Genomic DNA, 20,076 nt, shown 5'->3' with positions numbered 1-20,076 from the left:
TTAGGAATTGACTTTGGGAATGAAGGATGAGCATGACAGAATAAGATAGAGGGACCCTGAGGTGTATTCTAAAGACACCGTGGAACAAAGTTGTCATATCAGGGCTAGACAATTTACTCTGGACTTCCGTGTGAGAGAGAAATAACATTTTTTTTCCTTGATTAAGCTGCTGATTTTTGGGTCTGTTTCTCACAGCCAAAACTAATTCTTTAGAGGGGGGAGGCTTGGAAGGAGAAGCAGACTCCCTGCTGAGCAGGGAGCCTGATGCAGGACTAATCCCGGGACTCCAGGATCATGATCTGAGCCGAAGGCAGTCGCTTAGCCAACTGAGCCACATAGGCCCCCCACCAAAACTAATTCTAAGTGATATATGAATTAGCTATTTCTTTACTCAAAATAAGTTGAGCTTTGTACGGAAAAACTAACCTGAAAAGCAGGTAAAATTGAGTTAAGCATTAGCAAAAACTCTGACAACTGCATTTCCATTTCTTTCTGGAGACAGATTCTTAGTTCTGACATTAAGTCAACTTCTTTGGCAAATTATTTTATTCCTCTTTTGTTCATTTTGTAGCATCACATTTTCATACCACGATACCTTTCTCCTTGTTGCTGATATAATATAGATCAGAACTTGGATGTTCAGACCTTCCTATGTTTTAATGCCTTTGCTTACCCATCTCAAACTAAATCATATTTAATATTTGGCTATTTCAGTGCTTGACCCTTTAACATTTCCCTCAAGCTGTGAAATTTTTGCCATCAAAGATTTCCACTTTCCATACATGAAATTATGTGAAACAATTACTGCTATGGAAGTTTAGTTGTGTCCTTAAATCTTATGGGCAATACGGGGTGGTAGGTTCTGAGGTCTTACTACCTTAGTTTCACCACTTACTGGCTATTGACCTTAGGCAAATTACTTATCAACTCTAAACCTTCCTTTATTTTTTTCTTAAATCTAACATGGAGTATTAATGAAAGTAAAATTAAATAATCCACATAAAGCAATTAACTGAGGCGCTGTTAGAATAAGTGTACTCTATCTACTAATAGAAAGTAGTAATGGATTTTATTTCCACTTTGCAGTCTTAAAAAAATAACATCTGTTATTTTCCTTTTTAAGATGGTATTGTGTACATTAATTCATTTATTCAACAACTATTTCTGATTTGTTTTAATGCCAGGTGTTGAAAATACTGTGTAACAGAAAAACCTGACCCCTACCTTCACATGACTTCTCATTTGCTTATTTGCATATAAAATTTAGTAGCCAAACAACTGATGTGCCTTATTGGCTTGACACACTTTCAGGAATTTTATACTTTTCTTATGTCTCTTTTTATATTTTTACATTGTCTCTTGGCAATTTTCTAGGTAAATGATGCATCACAGTTTAATTTGTTTTAATTTATTTTTCTAGCTATGGGTATGTGACTACATAGTGCCTCAAAGATATTTCTCTAATTAAAGATCATTAATTATTTGGGTGATAACACCTAAATAAAAGAGAGGAAAAGAAAGTTGGAATAATAGTCTGAAAATAGTATTTTTTTTTAAGATTTTATTTATTTGAGTGAGAGAGAGAGAGAATGAGAGAGATCACAAGCAGGGGGGAAGAGTAGAGGGAGAAGCGGGCTCCCTGCTCAAAATTTCGGTACTTATCTGGACCGGTGTGAACATTGCATTTTTTCTTTAATTCACCCAGCACTAATTACCTTAATATTTTGAGATAACAAATACTGATCTGTAATCTTTCCTGGGGAAAAAAAAAATCTGAGGTTCCCATAAGAAATAGCTTTTTATTAATATCCTTGAGGATCTTGAAACATTGGGTATTGTTATGTCAGCACATCTGTGGATCCTGTTTGGGCAGAGAAATTAACTATCTGGCATTACTGATACAGCAGGGGAATTTCTGAGGTCCTTTGATGAGAGGAAAGTATAACTGTAATGAAAATTTGTTTTATTTTTTCTTTTAGTCTTCTATTTATTTTGAGAGAGAGAGAGAAGTGCATATGAGCAGGAGCAGAAGGAGAGGGAGAAAGAGAATCTCAAGCAGACTCCACACTGAGCACAAGCCCGACCTGGGACTCAATCCCAGGACCCCAGGATCATGACCTGAGCTGAAGGCAGACGCTTAAACGACTGCCCCAGAAAACAGTATTTTTTTATATTTATTTTTCAAAAAGTCCGGTTCCAGTGAAATGCTAGATTGACTATTTATGTTTCTTTTTCACATTAAAAAACTAGACTTTGAAAGTTTATATTTTTTCTTAAAAACACAGTTTGGATATTATAGATGAAAGGTATTCAGAAATCCCTTAGCAGCTTCTCTCTGTGATTCAGGATAAGAAGGGACTATGAACTATGGCCCATTGGGTAAAGGGCTCAGTGGTACACACTCAGTACATATGGCGTTCAGATCAGACCTCTCTGACCCGGCAATGCTTCTGTTTTCTTTTTCCCTTACACGGGTTCTCATACCCTTTCTTACAGTTCCCCCAACCATCAAAAAATTGATCATTTCTCATCGTCAAATTGTTGCTCCTGACCTAAATAAACTTTAATTCCCTTGAGTGATGCAAAAAAATTGAAAACGAAACATTCATTCTGCTACAACTTCATTTTTGTCATATCTGTTTGCTTTCTCACCCAATGGAAGAAGTAAATAGAATATGAAAAATCTCTGTCAGAAACTTGAAAATGGTATTAGTGGAGAGCTACTAAAGAATCCCAAAGGGCATCACCAGATTTGCACCCCAACAATCTTTCCTGGTTGAGATGAAAAAGCAAGCCCATTTATTAAAAATGTGCAGCATATCACATTATACTGTATAAATCAACATAATGTGATATGATCTGACATCAAGTTAAAAAACTGCCTTTTCTGCTTCTGCTCAGACCATATGTTCAAATTATTAAAAATACCCACAAATGCTTATTTTTTTAAAACAAACTCAAGCTTCTCTCAAATAAACCAGCTTGACTTTTGTATTACTTGGGCAGAAAACTATTTTCTTCTCTTGAGCACTTTATTTTATAGATAATGTTTTGATTTTTTGCCAGGAGAGCTTTTATAAAAGAAACATATATGTACACATACATATATACTCAAAAAGTAAACTACTGTCAAAAAGAAATGTGCTCCTGTATAGTGAAGAAATATAACTTATTTGGGAAATAGTGAAGTTTACTTGTGATATCAGACGCACCTTATAGTAAAAGCTGCTGAGTATTTTACCTTATTTTGGACTTTTAATATTCTATATTAATATGAGTAATTGAGTATATAAATATGATTGCTGTTCATTGTCACTAATTTTGACCTGAATTCTGTTTACTGAGCAATCTCTAAAAACCTGCTCACCCATGGGTAAATAGAAGCTAACCTTTTAAAAAATATATATTATTCCATGCAATTTATGGGAAAACAGCCAACTTGGCAAGTTTAAACACACACATGCAAATGCAGGAACATCTTGACTGGGTTGATGACATGACAGCATTGTAGTAGCCTACCAGCTGGGCGCTGGCTGGGGTTCAGAAATGGACTCAAGACAGTGGAGCAGAATTCAAGAGAAGGAGGCTCTCCACTAGTGTGACTGCTTTGTTAAAACCAGCAAGACCATTTGCTACACCAGCTTTCCCTCATTCTGCCCTGAGCTGATTTCTTGTGGGCAACAGAAAAATGTGACATAAGGGGATACAATAGCATGTGAAATGATACAGCACAATCTGCTCAAGCTTCCATTGCAGTCTCCAGGCTTGTTTCTCATCTAGCTCTGGATCCCCCCTGAGCTGATGCAAGCATGGAGTTCCGTGGACTTCCAAAGGGGCTCCTGGCCTCTAGCAGGCTAAAGAATGGAAGGTAGAAGGGGAGAATAGGGGAAGGAGACGTGAGCCACTGTAAGAGTTATTTGGTTCACTATCATTTGCCTAAAGATCAATGAAATGTCAGGTAAAACTAAAAAAAAAAAAAAAAAAGAACCTCATTTATAAAGGTTCTGAAAGCTCACTTTTGCCTTTTTAATGTCTCTGCACTTCTGGGTTTTTTGTTTGTTTGTTTTTTTCTCATCTCTTTTTAAGCTGACCCAGAGAATGCTGAAAAAGCAGGGAACAGCCATGCATGTAGTATTTTCAGTCCAACCAGCAACATGATGCTTTCAAAATCTTGCAAGATAGCCCTTTCTTCCCCCCCAGACTCACAGTTCAATTTTGCAAACACCAGAATTTCCATAGTTTTGATAAAGTTCAAGTAAGCATCCTCAAAATTTTGGTACTTATCTGGACCGGTGTGAACATTGCATTTTTTCTTTAATTCACCCAGCACTAATTACCTTAATATTTTGAGATAACAAATACTGATCTGTAATCTTTCCTGGGGAAAAAAAAATCTGAGGTTCCCATAAGAAATAGCTTTTTATTAATATCCTTGAGGATCTTGAAACATTGGGAATTGTTATGTCAGCACATCTGTGGATCCTGTTTGGGCAGAGAAATTAACTATCTGGCATTACTGATACAGCAGGGGAATTTCTGAGGTCCTTTGATGAGAGGAAAGTATAACTGTAATGAAAATTTGTTTTATTTTTTTTCTTATCCTTCTCAATTTATATTGCAGTATCTCTGGCCATTAGGAAAGTGAAGGAAATAGTGTAAATTTCTTAATAGTTAAATGAGGCCTGAAATAGACCTACAAATTTAGAAGTCTGTAACCATAAGCATAAAGAGAAATTAACTACCTTCCAGCATTTCTTTAGAAAAGACAAATCTATCTAGCAATAATAATAAAGATCAGAAAAGTTTATGCTTTAATTTAATAGCTAACATTCTTTTAAAAATTTACTTCTACTAATCCTTCATGCTTGGTCAGCCATGAGAAATAAAATGTTGAAAATCTCACATGCACTTATAGGGATTTGTTTTGGCATAGAGTACCCCACTATATTTGTAAAAGAAAATGTTAATTAGAGCTGATGAATTAAAATATGTAAGGTAAAATAAATTCTAACTGCCTTAGCTTGAAATAAAGGACTGCCCTTTATGGGAATGTTGATAACTCCACAAGAGAGCAGTCCCGGGTACCTGAAGGAACTATCAACTCAGTCAACGTATTCTCCATTCTCTTCTCACAATTTATGTCTTTTTTTTGAAGTGATTTTCCTGATAGAAATTCCATACTTTAATTTACTTCTTCTTTCTCTCTGCCTTATGAACTTTCTTCTTCTTATTTGTACTCTGTTATGTATTTCTCCTTTGCAATCTTAGCTCCTGGCTAGATTTCACTAATCTGGTTTTAATTTCTTATAATTTCAGAATTCAAAGTAGATATTTAGGATGATAATATAGTAATAATAATAATAAGAGCAAGCTAGGATTTATTGATTTCTTATTATCTGTGGCACTCTGTGCTTGATGTACCACACATGTGATCTCATTTAATTCTCATAATAATCTCATAAAGCCATCACTGTTATCTCCATTTAAGAATGAGAAAATTAAGGCTCAAAGAATTTAAATAAATTCAGCATCATCACAGAGTTAGTGAATAATAAAACTGGAAATGAAACCTTGGGCTCTCTGACTCTGACACTTAGACCCATCAACACTAAGTTACTCTTGCCCTTATTCAACTTGTCTTAAGAAACGTCGTTATGGAAAAAAAAAAAGAAAGAAAGGTCATTATGAAATATCTGTGCAGATTATAAACAAATTGAAAATATATCATGTTTAGCCTAAACATGAAGCACAGTTTTAGTATCTTGTTTTAATTTTCTTTTTTTTTTTTCAAGCTTTTATTTATTTTGAGAGAGAGAGAGAAGTGCATATGAGCAGGAGCAGAAGGAGAGGGAGAAAGAGAATCTCAAGCAGACTCCACACTGAGCACAAGCCTGACCTGGGGCTCGATCCCATGACCCCAAGATCATGATGTAAGCCAAAATCAAAAGTTGGATGCTCAACTGACTAAGCCACCCAGGTCCCCTCCTGTATTAATTTTCTTATCATCCAGCCATCTCTGCATGGACAGACTTCATGTTTGTATCCTGTGATGATACTGATGATTTGTGTGAGCAGTACAAATCTGACATGATAATAGCAGCACATAAAATGGGGATGTTAATATATATATTATATATTATATATACCTTTATTTTTATATGATTCAACTTAATTTCTAGCATGGGCACATTCCCATTATTGGAACAGAAAATTTGATCTACTTGACTCTGATTTCTCAGGGCCCAATCCAATGATTTCTCAGTCATTATCAGCTTACACCACAGTGGCACTTAATATTAAAATTCTACCTCTAATGTGTCTCTTTCTCCCTAAAGAGATTTTGAAATGATGCCATTTTGGAACTTGGATTGAATATATAGGAGCGTCATCTTTGTCTCCCTGTCTCATTTCTCTTTTGACCTTTACTTCCATTTTAATCAGGCCTTTTGTAGAATAATGAAGTGGCATCTAGGATTTTTGTGGGCTTAATTGCAGCTTTCACTTGGCTAACTCTATCACAGTTAATGGATTCACTGATATTTCAGCTATGTCCTTACTCCATCACCAGGAGGGGAATGTATAAGATATAACCTAGGACACATTCCTCCTAACTTTTAAGAAGCTTCCATGAAGTCTTGCTGGCATGCTCTCTCTACCAAACTCAACAGTATCCTACTTGAGACCAAAGGGACTTTGGAATGCCTCATAAAACACTCAAAATACCAACTTGGGTCTTCTTGTTTTCAAAGTGAAGTATGCTCAGAAAAGAGAACTACAGGCCAATATCTCTGATAAACATAGATGCAAAAATCCTCAATAAAATACTAGGAAACCAAATCCAACAATACATTTAAAAAAAAATCATTCAGCATGATCAAGTGGGATTTATTCCCAGAATGCAAGGGTGGTTCAATATTTGCAAATTAATCAATGTGATGCATCACATCAATAAAAGAAAAAATAAAAACCATATGGTCATTTCAACAGATGCAGAAGAAGCATTTGACAAAGTACAACATCCATTTATGATAAAAGCCCTCAAAAAAGTAAGTTTAGAGGGAATATACCTCAACATAATAAAGATTACATATGAAAAGCCCACAGCTAACATCATATTCAATGAGGGAAAAATGAGAGCTTTGGCCCTAAGGTCAGGAACAAGACAAGGATGTCCACTCTCATTGCTTTTACTCAACAGAGTACTAGAAGTTGTAGCCACAGCAATCAGACAACTAAAAGAAATAAAAGGCACCTAAATCAGTAAGGAGGAAATTAAAACTTTCACTACTTGCAGATGATGTGCCACTATATATAGAGAGAAAATCCTAAAGACAACCAAAAATCTACTAGAACTGATAAATGAATTCAGTAAAGTTTCAGGATACAAAATCAGTGTACAAAAAAATTGCATTTATATATGCTAATAATGAAACAGCAGAAAGAGATATTAAGAAAATGATCCCATTTACAACTGTACCAAATATAATAAAATACCTAGGAATAAACTAAAGCGAAGAGCTGAAACACCTGCACTCTGAAAACTATGAAACACTGATGAAAGAAATTGCAGATGGCACAAAGAAATGGGAAGACACTCCATGTCTTAGAAGAATGAATTGGAAGAATTGGAAGAATAGATATTATTAAAATATCTATATTACCCAAAGCAATCTACACATTTAATGCAATCCCTATCAAAACAAGAACAGCATTTTTTTCACAGAACTAGAACAAGCAATTCTAAAATTTGTATGAAACCACAAAAGACCTCAAATAGCCAAACAATCTTGAAAAAGAACAAAACTGGAGGCATCATAATTCCAGACTTCAAGTTATACTACAAAGCTGTAGTAATCAAAACAGTATGGTGCTAGCACAAAAATAAGCACAAAAATAGAACAGAAGAGAAAACCCAGAAATAAACCCACAGTTATATGGTCAATTAATCTTCAACAAACAGGCAAGAATATGCAATGTTGTCTCTTCAACAAATGGTGTTGGGAACACTGGACAGCTACATGCAAAAGAATGAAACTGACCACTTTCTTACACTATACACAAAGATAAACTCAAAATGGGTTAAGGACCTAAATGTGAGACCTGAAACTACAAAAATCCTAGAAGAGAGCATACACAGTAATTTTTCTGACATCAGCTGTAGCAACATTTTTCTAGATATGTCTCCTGAGGCAAGGGAAACAAAAGCTAAAATAAACTGCTGGTACTATATCAAAAAACAAAAACAAAAACAAAAAAACATATGTACAATGAAGGAAATAATCAACAAAACTAAAAGGCAACTTACTGAATGGGAGAAGATATTAGCAAATGACATACATGATAAAGGGTTAGCATCTAAAGTATATAAAGAACTGATACAGCTCAACACCCAAAAAACAAATAATCCAATTAAAACACAGGAAGAAAACATGAACAGACATTTCTCCAAAGATATACAGATGACCAATAGACACATAAAAAGATGCTCAATATCACTCATTATCAGGAAAATGCAAGTCAAAACTACAATGAAATATCACCTCACGCCTGTCAGAATGGCTAAAATCAAAATCACAAAAAACAAGTGTTGACGAGGATGTGGAGAAAAAGGAACTCTCATGCACTGTTGGTGGGAATGAAAACTGGTACAGCTACTGTGGAAAACAGTAAAAAAATAAACAGAAGAAAAGTTTAAAATAAAACTACTCTGTGATCCAGTAATCGTGTTACTGGGTATTTATCCAAAAAATGCAAAAACACGAATTGAAAGGGAATATACACCCCAATGTTTATTGCAGCATTATTTACAATAGCCAAATTATGGAAGCAGCCCAAGTGTCCATTGATAAAGGAAAGGATAAAGAAGATGTTATATATTAGAATATATTAGAATATTACTCAGTCATAAAAAAGAATACAGTTTTACCATTTACAACAACACGGATGGAGCTAGAGAGTATAATGCTAAATGAAATAAGTCAGAGAAAGACAAATACCATATGATTTTATTCATATGTGGAATTTAAGAAACAAAACAAACAAGCAAAGGAAAAAGAGAGAAGGAGACAGAAACAAACTCGGAAAGAGACTCTTAACTATAGAGAACAAACTGATGATTACCAGAGGGGAGGTGGGGGGGGGGTACGGGTGAAATAGGTAAAGGGGATTAAGAGCACATTTATCATGATGAGCACTGAATAATGTATAGAATTGTGAATCACTACATTGTACACCAGTAACACTGTATGTTAACAATACCAGAATTAAAATTAAAAAACTTAATTTAAAAAAAAAATGAAGTACGTTCGACTCCTTGTGTATAAACTGGACTTTCTGGCTACCTTCCAAAAATAAAGGGAAAAAAAAAAACAATTTTATAATAAAGAAACATCTTAAGTACCCCCCCAAGTGACTGATGGAGATGAACAACCAAGGATAAGTCATATTGGTATTATACATAATGATGTGATGAGACGGACAACTCTTCTCTACAGTATTCTTCTCAAAACCCATGAGAAAGCATCAAACAAACCCCAATTAAGCAACATTCTACAAAATACCAGATCGTTAGTCTTCAAAACTGTCAAGGTCATAAAAAAAAAGGCAAACCTGACAAACTGTCATAGACCAGTTTGTCTACGACACAACATGACAACTAAGAACAATGGGGTTTCATGGACTGTATCCCAAAACAGGATAAGGACATTTATTAGTGAAAACAATGCATGAAATCCATGTACAATCTGTAGTTAGTCAACAGCATTGTAACTAATGTTACTTACTTAGTTTTGACAGATGTATCATGATTTTGTAAGTTTTTACATTAGGGGGAATTGGGTGAAGGGTATATGGAAACTCTGCACTGTCTCTGCAACTTTTCTGTAAATCAAAAATTATTACAAAATAAAAAAGTTCAAAAGAACTCAGCAAAAAAATTGTACACACCAAGTGCATAAGATTATTTAATTGAGGTACAGGAAGCAAAAAAAAAAAAATATATAAGCCATCCTTAGTCACAGCACATGAATTGTCATACATTAAGGGAAGAATGGGAGTGCTACCTGGGTGGGCAGGGACATCCTTACTCCTTTGTTATGTATTAGTATATTATGAGGCATTGCAATGTTTGAATGTGAACATATAGACTATATTATCTAAACAGAAGCATCTCTAAATATTTTGAAAAACAGCAGATCTTTTGAAGGAAAATCTTGCATACTGCACAGAGACTTCACATAAGAATGCACTTAAGGAATTGTCAAAGTTAAAGATGACTTACATATTTTTCCTTTACAAAAATAAGTATTCCAAAATTGCCACATTTTAACAATGAGTAAGAATGTAGTTGCTTTTCAAAGAACCTCCTGCTATAAAGAGAACATTTTGAAAGGGACATTTTAAAATATATCCATCTTCAGATAAATTTGTTGCTGAAAACAAAGTGTCACCTATACAAATTCTCATATCATGCTTTAAAAACTTAGAATTCTCATTCTCTATTCTGATTATAAATCTTCCAAATGAATTTCTGTGACTGTCTTTGAGCATATTTTATAAAAATATCGCACTTTCTAACTCAAAAGAACAACGGATGAATATCAGGGAAGCTCAAAACCTAGTATCTGATTTCAACAAAATATCTGCATTATTAGTGGGTAGGAATAAAACATGAGTTTAAAGATTTAGTAAATACAGGCAACATGCATTTCTTCTATTTGGATTTATGAAGTTTTACCACTTGACTTTTCCAAAATGACACTCATTAAACCAATAGGCAATATTTCATAAAAGAGAACTGAGATCTGCTAATCATTTTTCTTGCATAAAGTTGTAAATCAAGATATTTATGATGATGATGCGTATTTAATCACATTGAAAGTACTAAATAATTTTTAAAAAATTTAAAAAGTTTTTAGCACCACTATAAATAGAAGAGAACATTTTCTAAAAATGTTTTCATCATATCTTTATCTCATCCATCTTAATTTCATGGATTTTTGTATATGTTACTTAATACAAATATATGACTATAGTAATACATGTATACCTTGTAAAGATTTTTATAAACACATGACTATTCATGTATCAAAAAATAATTGCCTTTTTTTAAAAGACTCTATCTGTCAGAGAGAGAAAGAGAGCACAAGTAGGGGGAGCATCAGGCAGAAGGAGAAGGAGGCTCCCCACTGCCCCGCTGAGCAAGGAGCCTAATGCGGGACTCAATCCCAGGACCCTAGGATCATGACCTGAGCCGAAGGCCAACACTTAACTGACTGAACCACCCAGACATCCCAGTAATTGACTTTTTTTAACTGTAGAGATTATTTCTTTAAAAAAAAAAAAAAAGCTGGAAATAACTTCTTCTCATTCACTGCTCTGTCTCTGTCTAGATCTTTCTACTCTGCTTCCAAAATTTAAGGAAATTGCCAATACAGAGCGGAACATGGGCAGTGACAAATGCATCAAACTCTTCCTCTCCAACTCTTTGTCTTGTTTCTTGATAGAGAACAGGGAAAGAAGACTCATTTTAGCCAGGTTATATATACCTTCAAACTTTTCTGTCTTGCATCAACTCTTGAATTTACAGGTTAAAAATTAGGGATTATTATTTACTATCTTTTAACCTTATATCTTTATTTTCTGGGGAAAATGGCAGCCCTATGCCTCCACTTTGAAAAGAGTGGTCCATGGGGCGCCTGGGTGGCTCAGCTGGTGAAACTTAAACGTCTGCCTTTGGATCAGGTCATGATCCCAGGGTCCTGGAATTAAGCCCTGTGTCAGGCTCCCTGATCAGCGGGGAGCCTGCTTCTCCCTTTCCCTGCCCTCTCCCCACTGGTGCTCCCTCTCACGCTCTCATGCTCTCTCTCTCTCAAATAAATAAAATCTTAAAAAAAAAAAAAAAGTTTTAGAAAGGGTGGTCCTCAGAAATAATGTCATTTAACAATTCACATAGATGTTATTGTTTCAAATCATTTATATACAGTTCAGATAGAAAATAACTACTCTAAGATTATTCAAGGAATATAATCTGTCACGAAGGAGGCCTATCTTGGATGATTCACAAAGAAATGTGAACCTGCATTTACAAGGCAGCCTCAGCTAAGCCCAGGACATGGAGCCAAAGGGCAGCGAGGCATCAGGGTATTGCAGCCTGGAGTGGGTGTGCTTTGATACAAAAGAAAATCATCATGCTAACTGCACGTGCCAATGTGGCACAGATTTTAAAGAATGAACCCTCAGGCCCTGAAAAAAATTAATGAGTTCTGCCTCTCCTTTCCGTGACCTTTTAGTTAGGTTTTTATGGGAATTTGTTTTCTTTGTTTTAGTCTGAGCTGTTCTGGGAAGAATCACAGTGGGAGAGTGAATCTGCAAAAGGGCCCTCATGGCACAGATTTCGCAATCTACCACCGAGCTACTGGCTCCTGAGTACCTGAAGATCCTGACCTAGGCAAATTTGTGCAGAAGTCAAATATTGTCTTACAAACTCCAACCTGGGGTTCCTGTTTCTAGGTGTTTTCCTCCTTGAAAGTGTTGGTTTTGTTTTTATTTTTTTTTTTCCTGAAAAGTATTTTCCTCTCCTTGTTGCTCCTTTTTCCATCTTTCAAACCCTGCTTTCATTAACTGTTCAGATTAATTCACTCCCCATGTCACAAGAGAGTAGAATATAGGGACAAGAGCAACAGACCTGAGGTCAGAAAACCTGGCCAAAAAAATCTGACATTGCCACTTACTAGGAGTTTGAGGCTACATTCATCACATTTTTGCCCTCAGTTTCTTATCCTGTTCTATAGGGCTAATAACCTCTGCTTTGCTTCAAGTAGCAGTCATGTAGATTGTGTTAGAGCATTCCTTCAACTCTGCCCCCTGCCCCCCTCAGCAGCCAGTGAGTTGGGTGGGATTGATCCCTCCCCAGATCCAAAGTGGGTCTCTGTTTGGTCTAAATTTATCAGCTAATTTCATCTCATTTGCCATCAAGACTGGCTCCTGGATAGACAATAATTTAGGACTATGTGAATAGGCCTGATTTCTTCCCACAGCAGTTGGTCTAGTGGTGGGCTTGGAAACTCGATTTGCCCAATCAGCATGGAAAGAGCATTTCTTTTCTTCAAGTTACATATTGTATGGGTATGAACCATGCTCAGAGCCAAAAGTTACTCAGAGATAAGAAATTAACCATGGCAATATTAAAAATATCTAATATTCTCCAAACGGTTGCCTTCAGAGTATTCTATATCCTGCAAAGTTATTAGAAACTGCAATTAATCCAGTCTAATGAGCCCAACCCTATAGCCAGTCAGAGTCTTTGCTATATATGGAGCCATGGGAAAGCTACAAAAATCTATTTTCTGCTTGGCAATCTCTTAACAAATTATTCTGCTTTAGTTGACTTTGTCTAAACACAATTCTTCATTTTTTTGGGGGGGGGATTCAGAAAATATAAAACTGTGATATGAATTAGAAATAGTGAGGAAGGGGTGCCTGGGTGGCTCAGTCGTTAAGCGCCTGCCTTCGGCTCAGGTCATGGTCCCAGGGTCCTGGGATCGAGCCCCGCGTCGGGCTCCCTGCTCGGCGGGAAGCCTGCTTCTCTCTCTCCCACTCCCCCTGCTTGTGTTCCCTCTCTCGCTGTATCTCTCTCTGTCAAATAAATAAATAAAATCTTTAAAAAAAAAAAAAGAAATAGTGAGGAAAGAAAGAAAAAAAAGCAAAGTTAAGAACATAAACGTAAGAATAAGGCTAATTAAAAAATGATATACATTGATATATGCATGTAATGCATAGATTATATAGTTTTCAGCCAGGATAGTAAATTTGTTTTATATAAAATTTGAAGTCTGATAGTTTGGAGATGTCTCCCTATATTACTATGTTATAAATATTCTTCACGCATCTTAATACTTCAGGAATGCATGCTTTATTATGAGTGCTAACTGTTACCATTCAATAAGGAACATGTAAGTATAAGATACTGGGAGACAATTTTCTTGTGTCTGCTCATCACTGATAGATTTTGTATAGGAAGAAGCCTTAGAAGATAGAGATGGTGCCTCCCTTAGGAGCAAAGGCCAGGTTTATATACTACCCAATTTAATAAAGATAATGTCTCACGCTGGGCAAAGGTCAAGCAGGCTGACTGCCCATTATAAAAGATTTTTGTTTCCTGTGCTGGGAGTTCCATTCCTGTAACAGAACTCAGAGCACGTGCGGAGAGCCCCAATCATCTGGCCCTCTCTGCATTACCCTGTGGGAATTGGGGTTCAAGTAATCAGCACAAATCCTGACACTTCTGGTCCTGCCATTATTGCAAGTACTAAGGCCATCTGTCTGTGGTCCAGGAGTCTCCTGTCTCCTACCCACATGCAGAGAACGGTGTGGCAAGTTACATTTTAGTTGCAAGCAGAGTAAAATTTCAGATCCTTCACAGTTCTGGAGATAACAGTCTGCATTTGCTTCCTATTGCTGCATAAGAAATCATCACCAACTAAGTGACTTAAAACAAGACTTGTTCATTAGCTCATACTTCTTTAGGTCAGAAGTCCAGGCAGAGTGTGGCTAGGTTTCTGCTCAGGTGTTACAAGGTAATATCAAAGTGGTGGCCAGGATTTGTTGAATTCTGGAGTCTCCAGGGAAAAGGATGATCTTCCAAACACTTACTTTTTGGACAAATTTAGATCCTTGCAGTTGTCAAACTGAGGTCCCCATTTCCCTCCTGGAGACAACTCTCAGCTCTTAGAGCCTACCCATATCCCTTGCCACACAGCCCCATCCATCTTCAAAGCCAGAACAGAGAATACACTACAAGTTGAATCCCTCTCCATTTTGGATCTTTGACTTCCTCTGCCTCCAACCTCTAGATCTATATTTAAAAAGCTCATATGAGTAGGCCAGGCCCACCCAGATATCATCTCCCAATCTTAAGATCAATTAATGTGGGACCTTAGTGACATCTGCAAAATCTCATCTCTCCAGTTTCCCCTCACATTCAAGTGCGAGAGAACATACAAGGGTGAGGGTCCACAGAGGTCATGTGAGAATGCTGCCTACCACAGAGCTCCAACATCTGTTATCCTGACTGTCTTGGGAAAACTCCCACGGATGTCTCCTTGACTCTCACATGACTACCACACTGCATCACTTCTGAGACCACATGTGTGGGTTTTCACACATCAAGCCAGGCTTTGAAACACCAGCTGGGTGTCCTACAGTTCAATTCAGTGTGACAATAACCAAAGTTAGTGCAGACCCCAGAGGTTAACAGGCTCAGCCTGATAAGACTACTCCCTCCACCACCTCAGATGTTAGTCACAAGCTATAAACTGGAGGTTTTCATGACCCCTTCCTTGGGTTTCATCATTTGCTAGAACAGCTCACAGAACTCAGAGAAATACTTAGCTACACTTACTGGTTTATTAATGTAATAAATCAATAGAGAGCAAGCACTTCAGTCGCCATGGAGTTGGAGTGCACCACCTTCTTGGCACATGAGTGTGTTCATCTACTTGGAAGCTCTGTGAACCTCGTACTCATAGGATTTTTATAGAGACTTTATCACATAGGCATGAACAATCACTAACTCAATTTCCAGCCCCCCTCCCCTTCCTAGGGGATGGGAGGTGGGGTTGAAAGCTCCAAACTTCTAATTATGGTTTGATCTTTCTGGTAACCAGCCCCCATTCTGAATCTACCTACCAGCCCTCCAAGAGTTACCTTATCTGAACAAAAAAACATTCTTATCATTCGGGAAATTTCAAGGGATTTAAGAGTTATGTGTCAGAAGCCATGGTCGGAGACCAAATATTAGAATGAAAGACTCTTTAGTGTTCTTATCACTGAGTACATTATCAGGGATTTAGGAGCTCTGTGCCAGGAACTGGAGACAGAGACCAATATATGTATTTTCTACTACTTCACATTGACCTAAGTTTTCAGACAACCAGTGGAAACTGCACATTGAAATCAGTTCTTAAAATAACACTACCATGGGATAAAAATGAGCCAACTAATTAGAGCAATAACTTAATCCAATAATATTAGAAATTAAGTTTTTGATTATCATTTCATAAAAGGAATGCTGGTGTGCTGTAATGTATAACATCTTCAACAATATTCTTACAATGAACACCATGTTAGGATCCATAGGTATATTTCTTATAACATGTTTTCACCATGGACTGATGGGAAACACACCAAAGCACAGTTCAACAAAAGCAACTGTATAAAGGCTCATCTGAAAGAATCAACGTGTATGGTGCTTTGCCAGTGAGTCTTAACATAAAGACAGACAGATGTTCAAAGTATCTGTAACAGGTTTCCAATGTGAAATCATGTCAAAAACCAAGCAAACTGGGATGGCTGGGTGGCTCAGTCAGTTAAGCATCTGCCTTTGGCTCAGGTCATAATCCCAGGGTCCTGGGATCGAGCCCCGCATCAGGCTCCCTGCTCAGCAGGGAGTCTGCTTCTCCCTCTGCCTGCTCTACCTGCCACTCCCCCTGCTTGTGCTCTCTCTCTCTCTGACAAATAAATAAATAAAATCTAAAAAAAAAAACAAATAATAACCAAGCAAACAGCGTAGTGGTCAAGACAGTAGGGAGTGGTAGCATCTAAAACCAACCAGAAAGAGCACACCCCATCTAACGACATCCAAAGCATCATGTTTAAACCCTGCACCTGACAAACAAAACCCATCTCCAGATTTCAAAGAGACAGTTCTAAGCTGTAACCTTTAATATATCTTCATGTCATTTAAACGATCTTCTATATTGTCATCTTACTTGAACTTTAGATTATACTTGTCAGTGAGTTCAAGATGGTATTATGTCTTGGAAAACATATGAAGCACAGTAATCAAGTAAAAACTAGATAGGACTTAAATAATAAAATTTATTACTCATTTTCAATTTTGCTGTTTTTTTGTGGTATTTTTATTCAAATTCTGTTGATGGTTATATTGATATTGATTAAAAATTTTGGAGCTACTGATAAAATCACCTATTTCGTGAATCTATTTAACACTAGAACCGATTATTTGCTTGTAAGTAAATTAGTTTAACAATCCTTAGAATTTCACATGCAGGTTTTACCTATAGTTATGTATCATATTTCTAAACTTGTGCTGAGTAGAGTTGTCCGACGTGGAGAGCCTATGAATTCAATTACGTATCATTTTGAGGCTGATGAAATAGAAATTTATATGCCAGACCCCTGCTGTCTACTCGAAATTTCCTCTTAAAATTTTACAAATATCTCAGATATAATAGGGATGAAGAGAACACTTTGTTACTTCCTCTATCTTCCCTAATTCAGTAGGCCCCCTACTTATGAGTGAAAACTCAGTAGTTATATTTTCTCTCATTGTAACTAATCATAAAGTATGTTTTGTTTATTCTACCTCCAAAATATGACATATTACTCCAGCTCCAATGCCACCATTCTTGTTCAGATAATAATTTTTTCACCTTGAATTATACAAAACTGTCTTAATTATACTCCCATTCCATTCTTGAGTTCTCCCTTCCATTCTCCAAATCCCGCAAAAGTTATCTTCCTAAAATAAATACCAATCAGATACTGCCACAAACTTACTTAAAACCCTCTACTGGCTTCTTTATCACACCAAGTATACTTCTACCTCAGGGCTTTTGCATTTGCTGTTCCCTCTGCCTGGGACATCTTCTCCTAGAGATCTGCTTGGCTTTGTACCTCACTGTTTGTCAGTCCTTATTCATGTCCCTTTCTCAGTGAGACTTTCTATAACATCCTACCTAAAATAATGACTCTCCTACATCTCTCTGCTTCTGGATTCCTCAGTACTCCTGTCTATACATATACTATATCTTTTACTTATTTACTTTGTTTCTTGTTTATCTCCTCCTCCACAATATAAACTTAATGATGATGATTTTTGTCTAATGTTTGTCCCTTGTCCCTGAGGTAATATTTTTCTCTCCCTCTCTTTTTTTAAAGATTTTATTTATTTATTTGACAGAGAGAGCCAGAGGGCACAAGCGGGGGCAGGGAGGGGTGGGTGGAGGATGGCAGAGGGAGAGGGAGAAGCAGGTTCCCTGCTGAGCAAGGAGCCCGATGCCGGACTCGATCCCAGGACCCTGAGATCATGACCTGAGCCGAAGGCAGATGCTTAATGACTGAGCCACCCAAGCACCCCTCTCTCACTCTTGATACAGTAGTTCCAGCTCTTCTTTTAACACCCAGTTAATATAATACAATATAATAGTAGGAAGGGGAAGATGAAGGGGGGGAATCGGAGGGGGAGACGAACCATGAGAGACAATGGACTCTGAGAAACAAATTGAGGGTTCTAGAGGGGAGGGGGGTGGGGGGATGCGTTAGCCTGGTGATGGGTATTACAGAGGGCACATACTGCATGGAGCACTGGGTGTTAAACGCAAACAATGAATCATGGAACACTACATCAAAAACTAATGATGTATGGTGATTAACATAACGTAATAAAACAAAATTAAAAAAAGAAAAATATACAATATAATATAATATAATATAATATAATATAATATAATATTTTGACCACTCCATCTACAGTCAATTCACTTTATTTTAGCCATTTTTATGAGACTGACCCACTGCCTACTATGCTAAGGAGGCACCTTATTTTAGCATATTTAAAAACTATAATACCACAATCTAAAATCATTTTTCTTGGCTTTATGCCCTCAACAATTAGCTTAGTATTTGTCAAGTGACTAACTGAATAAATGAAGGCAGGAATGAATAAAGTGTAGAATGTAAATAATGACTAAGGGTGCATGGGCCTAGGGAAAAGTTTTGTATATTGAAGAACTTTGATACAATGTACACATTTTCAAATCCTTTTATTGATTTGGTCTTTCCAGTAGTGTCACATTATTTCTTTTAAGAATCAACTTTATACACAAAGACCATGTGTTCTGATACTTCGAATAAGTCTCAGGATTAAATTCCCATTCTAATTCTTACTAGCTATGCAGCCGTGGACAAGTCACTGAACATTAATTTCTTTATTAATACAGTTGGGATAATTATACCTTCATTATAAGTTTAAATGTGGTAACATTCAATTAATGGTTTTGTTTTTGTTGCTAATAGTGTAAAAGGAAAGTGCTCATAGAAGTGGGTGAAAGCTCTTTTGAATAAGAAAAAAAAAATACATGCTCACACAGCATTAAGCACCCTGGGGGTAGATAAGTTACAAAGATTAGGGTTTGCATAATTGGTGTAACTCATAGTTTGCATTAACCTTATGAAGGGCAACCATTTTTCATAGGTGTTGAGAACAATGTTAAAGAATACTAAAGCCTAAACCCTAACAATCATGAAAGTTAGCATGGATTATTAAGCTAATTAAAACACTGGGGCTCTGGAGACCTGAATTTTAATACACATTTTGCCACTAACTTATAATGTAACCCTAGGCAAGAGAGCAGGTGTCTTTATTCTTTGCTTTCTTCATTTGTGAAGTGAACATTACCTTCCAGAGGTGGTTGTGCTACATAGCAATGAACTGATATAAAGTACACTGTAAGAATGACATCCTTATGATAATTATAAAAGAGTAAAATAAAAAGGAGGTGATATGGTTAAAAGAAACCTGCAGACAGACAGATTAGCCTTCTCTCTTCAATTGGTTTATTGTTCACAAAGGGAGGGGGATCTTTTTTGATATTGGTTTACTTCTCCCTACCCCCAACCCCAGTGACTCCCTACACCCCACCCCACAGAGACCCCTTCAAATAGTATCCAAAATTAAGTGATAAAACTTTTCACAATATTCCAACAACGTAAAAACCAGAACAACTTATGGCTAGCATATGTTAATTAAGATCATATCTTTACCAAATTTAGCTTAAAATGTGAGGTACACCAGAGCACTCGTATCTACTGCTTTTTAATTAAAGCTCTGATGTCTATGGCCACTGTTACTCTTGAATGAACCGCCCCCACCCCGCAAGGAGCATAATTAGGAAGTAAGTTAAGGTACTAGATGATGAACGAGCATAGCACTCCCTGTACTAAGTGCTGTACCAGAATATAAAATGGATGGATGTCATCATAGTGTAAAATATG

This window comes from Mirounga angustirostris, unplaced genomic scaffold (assembly GCF_029215605.1).
Source record: "Mirounga angustirostris isolate CCGP_5_RB_7025 unplaced genomic scaffold, mMirAng1.0.hap1 SCAF_4, whole genome shotgun sequence".
NCBI lineage: Eukaryota > Metazoa > Chordata > Mammalia > Carnivora > Phocidae > Mirounga > Mirounga angustirostris.
Note: the sequence above shows the minus strand (reverse complement) of the source record.